Source organism: Apium graveolens, chromosome 5, assembly GCF_009905375.1.
Source record: "Apium graveolens cultivar Ventura chromosome 5, ASM990537v1, whole genome shotgun sequence".
In the NCBI taxonomy this organism is placed as follows: Eukaryota; Viridiplantae; Streptophyta; class Magnoliopsida; order Apiales; family Apiaceae; genus Apium; species Apium graveolens.
This window is the reverse complement of record NC_133651.1, coordinates 232,893,174-232,898,898: the sequence shown is the minus strand read 5'-3', so window position 1 is coordinate 232,898,898 and position 5,725 is coordinate 232,893,174. Positions and strand designations below refer to the sequence as shown.

The 5,725-nt window shown below is 35.5% G+C and overlaps 1 non-coding gene across 1 annotated transcript; it reads right to left on the bottom strand.

Moving 5' to 3' along the window:
- Nucleotides 1-5,383: 5,383 nt before the first annotated feature.
- LOC141662797 (small nucleolar RNA R71) lies at nucleotides 5,384-5,489 on the bottom strand. Its single transcript, XR_012550893.1, has one exon. It is a non-coding gene; the product is annotated as a small nucleolar RNA R71 (small nucleolar RNA).
- Nucleotides 5,490-5,725: the final 236 nt, after the last annotated feature.

Genomic DNA, 5,725 nt, shown 5'->3' with positions numbered 1-5,725 from the left:
CAGTTCATAGGTTTTCAAGTTATTATATAAAACTTTTAGTGTCATTCTGCTCAAGTCTCTCCCTTCTCTTATAGCTGAAATCTTCTGTTCTAAATGGTCAGGAAGGGTGAGTAAAAACTTCAAGTTAACCTCCTCAGCTTCATAGTATTTTTCATGGAGCTACAAGTCATTAATCATCTTATTAAATATTTCAAAATCATAAGTTATACTTTCTTTAGGTTTAGCCATGAAACCCTCATACCGAGATACCAAAATTCTCCTTTGGTTTGACCTAACTTCCTCTGTTCCCTCACATAGAGTTTCTATCTTCCATATCTATTTGGATGTGTCACAGTTGATAATGTTATTATATATTACATTGTCAAATGACTCTATTAAAATTAGTTGCAATCCACTATCCAGAGAGACTTTCTCCTTTTCAGGTTCAGTATACTGTGAAGGATCTTTAGGAGCATAATGAGCTGGAATGCCATGTTTCCATCTGTAGATTCTTCAACTCTTTCCATGGGGTGAAAGGGCCATTCTTGAGAATCTGAACATATAATGGATTGGCCATCTATATAAACAACAATATTTTCTTTTTCCATAATGTGTAGTTAGATCTTTCAAAGGTAGGAATCTTGATACTGCTAATCTTTACTGTATTCATTCTTCCAAGATCTTTAATCTGTCTGCTTTCATATTTTGCTCTGATACCACTTGTTAGGTAATGAATAATAAACGGAAATGCTTGTTTGTTGGTGAACAAAGCAGATAAGAAATGCAACAATATTATGTTAATTGAAAATAAACAGTGCACACAATATTTCAAAACTCACTTAATTTTGTATTAAAATCAAGCTAGTGTTTTGCTACAAATCCTGGGTTCTTTGCAAGTAAAGAACTCAACTTCTTTCTTGAGAGTGTTACAAGAAATTCTAGATCTGTTTGATATAATTAAAAGCAAAGGACCAGTGTTTACTTTATATATTAGTAAATACAGATTTACACGGCATGCAATAGAATGTACTAACCCCTACTTTAAGTTATCTCTAAATCTTTCCATTTCTGGCTTAGTGTATCTTTGCAAATCTTGTGAATCTGTGACTTTCCTTTGTCAGTTAATCTTATCCTTTGATCTTGTACTCTTCAAGCTGCTTTTGTAGGCTTTTCAATCTAACTGATTAGATCATTTTTTGATTGATAATCTTGGATATTTAACTTGTCTACATTCTGTACTTGAGCTTCATATCGAGATCTCAAGTTTGAACTATAGAGAACTGACATCTCGATAAGTATAATGGCTTATCGAGATCTCTTAGTTCTCTATAAGTGTTTTTACTTATCGAGGTCTCTGAGTTCTCTATAAGTGAACTTGGCTTGTCGAGGTCTCCAATTTTCTGCATGTAAAAATGACTTGTCGATATCTCTGAGATCTCTATAGGCATATTGACTTATCGATATCTCTGAGATCTCTAATGAGAATTTTGACTTGTCGATATCTCCAATCTTAATATCTTCAATTTGAGTTATCGATATCTCTGAGTTCTCTAATGCAGAAATGACTTGTCGATATCTCAGAGATCTCTATATACATTTTGACTTGTAGATATCTCTGAGATCTCTAATGATAATTTGACTTGTCGATATCTCCAATCTTCATGTCTTCATTTGACTTGTCGATATCTCTGAGACTTCTCTATAAGCTGTTTTGGACTTCTCGATAAGTCATTCTAGAGTTCTTGAATGACTTCTCTATATGGCTTGATCTGTGACTTGTAGATATCTCTAACTTAGAACATTTTTCCTAAAACAGATTTATTCAACTCCAAGCTTCTTCACAATTTCTCTGAGGCATGATCTTCTTGATCTTCTTCCAGAGTTTATTCTTAGGCTTGAGACTATTTATAGAAAAATACTCCAATCTAATCTTTGACATTTTTACAGACTCAAGTAATACAGTACAAAATACAAATTTAGATTATCATACAACTAATTCTTAGGTTTGTCAATTCGACTTAGTCTTGTTATAATATATGCATGTCTTGCACAACAACACTATAAAATTTGAGTGTGCAGCAAATACAAGAAAGATCCTTATTGCTTCAAGTATTATAACTGGAGCAAAAATTTCATCATAATCAATTCCTTCTTCTTGTGAGTAGCCTTTTGCAACCAACTTTGCTTTATTTCTTGTTACAATTCCACTTTCATCTATTTTGTTCCTGTACACCCACTTTGTTCCAATTATGCTTTTGTTCTTTGGGGCAAAAACCAACTTCCAAACTTTATTTCTCTCAAATTGATTTAGCTCTTCTTGCATGGCAGATATCCAGTCAGGATCAAGTAGAGCTTCCTCAGTTTTCTTAGGCTTAATTTGTTAAAGAAAGCATGCATATAAGACATTCATTTGTAGTTGCACTTCTAGTCCTCACTCCAGCATTTGAATCACCAATAATTGCATCTCTTGTGTGACTCATATCCCATTTCCTGGTGTGATTTTTTTTACTTGAATTTTATGCATTTTCTTCACCATTGGCATGACTTGCAGAACTTTCTCTTATTTCTCCCCTGAGTTTGTGCCATCAAATTCAGATGTATGAGATGATTTTTCATTCTCATGATTCACTTGATTAGTTGACTCTTCATTCATTCTATTGCATGTGTTGATCTCATCTTCATCTTCACAATCACTATCAATGTTTAGATTTTCAAACTTAAGGGCTTCAGCTTCATTCTCATCAAGGCACTCCAAGCCTGGACACTTATCATCATCAAAAGTCACATCTGTGCTTTCCATAATTTTATTTTGTTCAAGCACATAAACTTTATAGGTAGCTATTTCCAATGAATATCCCAGAAAAATTACTTCAAAAACTTTAGTGTCAAATTTTCTCACATATTCAGAGTTGTCTTTTTAAACAAAACACTTGCTTCAAAACACATACAGATGCTTCACAGTAGGCTTCCTTTTTGAAAAAATTGAGTAAGGTGACTATCCAAGATTTTTGTTGATGAGATATCTGTTTTGAGTGTAGCATGCAATGTTGACAGCTTCTTCCCAAAAATTTATTGACAACTTGGCATCTTGCAGCATTGTTCTAGCAGCCTCAACTAGAGTTTTATTCTTCCTTTCAACTACCCCATTTTGCTGAGGTGTCCTTGCGGCTGAGAACTCTTGAACAATGCCCTTGTCTTTGCAAAAATCATTTAAAATTACATTCATGAATTCTTTGCCATTGTCACTCCTCAATCTTTTCGCACAATTTTGATCTTCAGCTTGCTTCTCAATTTTCTTGATGTGTTCAATAATGATGTGTGGAGTTTCTGATAAGTGGATTTTATATCTATTTGAAATGCTTCATTACAGGCTTAAGTTGGTGTTTTGGACTCAAGTTACTGGTATATTTTATGTATTTTTGTGTTATTGCATTTCAGGCATTAGTTGGATGAATAAATGAGCTTTTCAAGGAAATATATTGAAAAGAGGTCAGATTCTGAAGTCAGGACCGTTCTCAAGTTGATGATAATCCTAATATCTTCGCGTGGGCAGTTGAATCGTCAAATTCCGATGAACAGAGCTCAAATTATGGCAAAAAGAAGAAAATGCAGTCAAGGACCTAGAAGCCCCGCGCGCCCACGCAGCATTACCGCGCGCCCGCGCCAAGATGCAACCAAGCCGCGCGCCCGTGCCACTATTCCGCACGCCCGCACCCAGCTCCTGTAGTAGAATCCTATTTTGATTCTGATTTGAAGATTTAGCGAGCCCAGGTCATCCAGAAGCCTATATAAACAAATAATAAGACGTTTTTAATAACAAGGAGCCAAGGGAGAACATTGAAAAGACCTAGAGAGCACTAGGCGGCTACGGAGAAGAAGAATTTTGTATTCTTCAATATAGTTGATACTTTGGATGCTTGGTTTCGATTTGTCTTTGAACCCTGGTACTCTTATATTATTTATTATCATGTTTTTATTGGAACCCATGGTGACGAAGAGTTCGATTATGAACTAATCGTTGTCATGGGGTTTTAACGGATTTATTTATGGATTTCAATAGTTAATTATTTTAAATCCTTTGTGTGTGGTGATTTATGATTTCCTAGTTTGGTTGTGCTTATTCGTCTTTGATACGTAGCTAACATCTAAGATTGTTTGTTAATCTCTAGTGAAGCGACAGTGAATATAGAGGTTTAGAACTTGCCATGCTAGCATAGGTTTATGTATGAATTGACATGCATAATTCGTGGATAATTTTAACCATCTTATTCACCCTATGTAATCATGCTAGATAACTTGCTCTTAAACCATTATATTTTCAATCTTTATAAACATATAGGGACTAAGCATAATTGGTGTCTATTCAACTTCTATCTTAATTGTGGATGTTTGACAGTAGGGTATACGTATAAAGAAAGTTAGCATATACTAGTTTCGTGTTATCTGATTAGTTGTCATCACCATCACATGTTAGGGTTAAAGACATAACTTTGAGTGAAATATTTAATGAAGTTAGAGTCTCATGTTTATTCTCATATACGTAAATCACTTTTTATTCTCTTAGTTAATTCTATTTAGTATAAACTCTTAGTTAAATCAATACTCAATTTGTTATTTGTCTTAGCATTGAACGATAACCATACATTGTTGCATAAGTGCATAATCTGAAATTAACCTAAACCAGTCCACATGGGAACGAACTTGATTTATATCTTATACTACTTGTGATCGTGTACGCTTGCGTGTATTTTCGAGTTTGAATTACAGTGAACAAGTTTTTGGCGCCGCTGCCGGGGAAATCGGTGTTAAATTTAGTTTATGTGCTTCACATCAATGGTCGTTAAAGTTCACTGACTCAGATATTTTAGTTGTTTACTTTGTTTGTGTTTTAGGTACTCTAGAGAGCGTATATACGAACGCGTTCTCAATCTCGTAAGGAAACACTGAACGAAGTTGAAGTAGTTGAAGAAGTTTTAAAGAAGAGGAGAAAGTTGAAGAAGAAGTTTTTATTGCAATGGGAGAACGAGCAGCAAATCCGAAAGCTTTGATGGATTATTCTCAACCGAAGATCAATGACTTTCAGTCTAGCATTGTCAGACCAGCCATTGCGGCTAATACTTTTGAAATCAAGTCTAGCACATTTCAAATGGTGTAGAATTCAGTCTAGTTTGGGGGTTTTCCAACGGAAGATCCCAATATGCACATTAGAGATTTCATCGAGATCTGCGACACTTTCAAGTTTAACAACGTTTCTGAAGATGATGTGAAGCTGAGGCTTTTTCCATTCTCTCTGAGGGATAAAGCTAAGTGCTGGTTGCATTCTTTACCAGCAGGTTCTATCACTACTTGGGAGGATCTTGCTCAGAAGTTTCTGACTAAATTCTTCCCTACGGCGAAGACAGCTGCAATCAGGAATGCTCTTACTCAATTTGCAGAGCAATCGGGAGAATCTTTATGTGAAGCTTGGGAGCACTACAAGGAGATGCTTAGGAAGTGTCCTCTCATGGAATGCCTGATTGGATGATCATCAATTGCTTTTATAATGGTTTGGGAGCGCAGTCCAGACCCATGCTCGATGCAGGATCAGGTGGAGCCTTATGGGCTTATGAGCTAATTGAATTGATGGCTGCTAATGAATATCAGAACCCAACTCAGAGACTACCTCAAGGCAAGGTAGCAGGAATTCTGGAGGTGGATACAGCTACAGCTATAGCTGATCAGCTAAAGGCGTTAATGATAAAAGTGG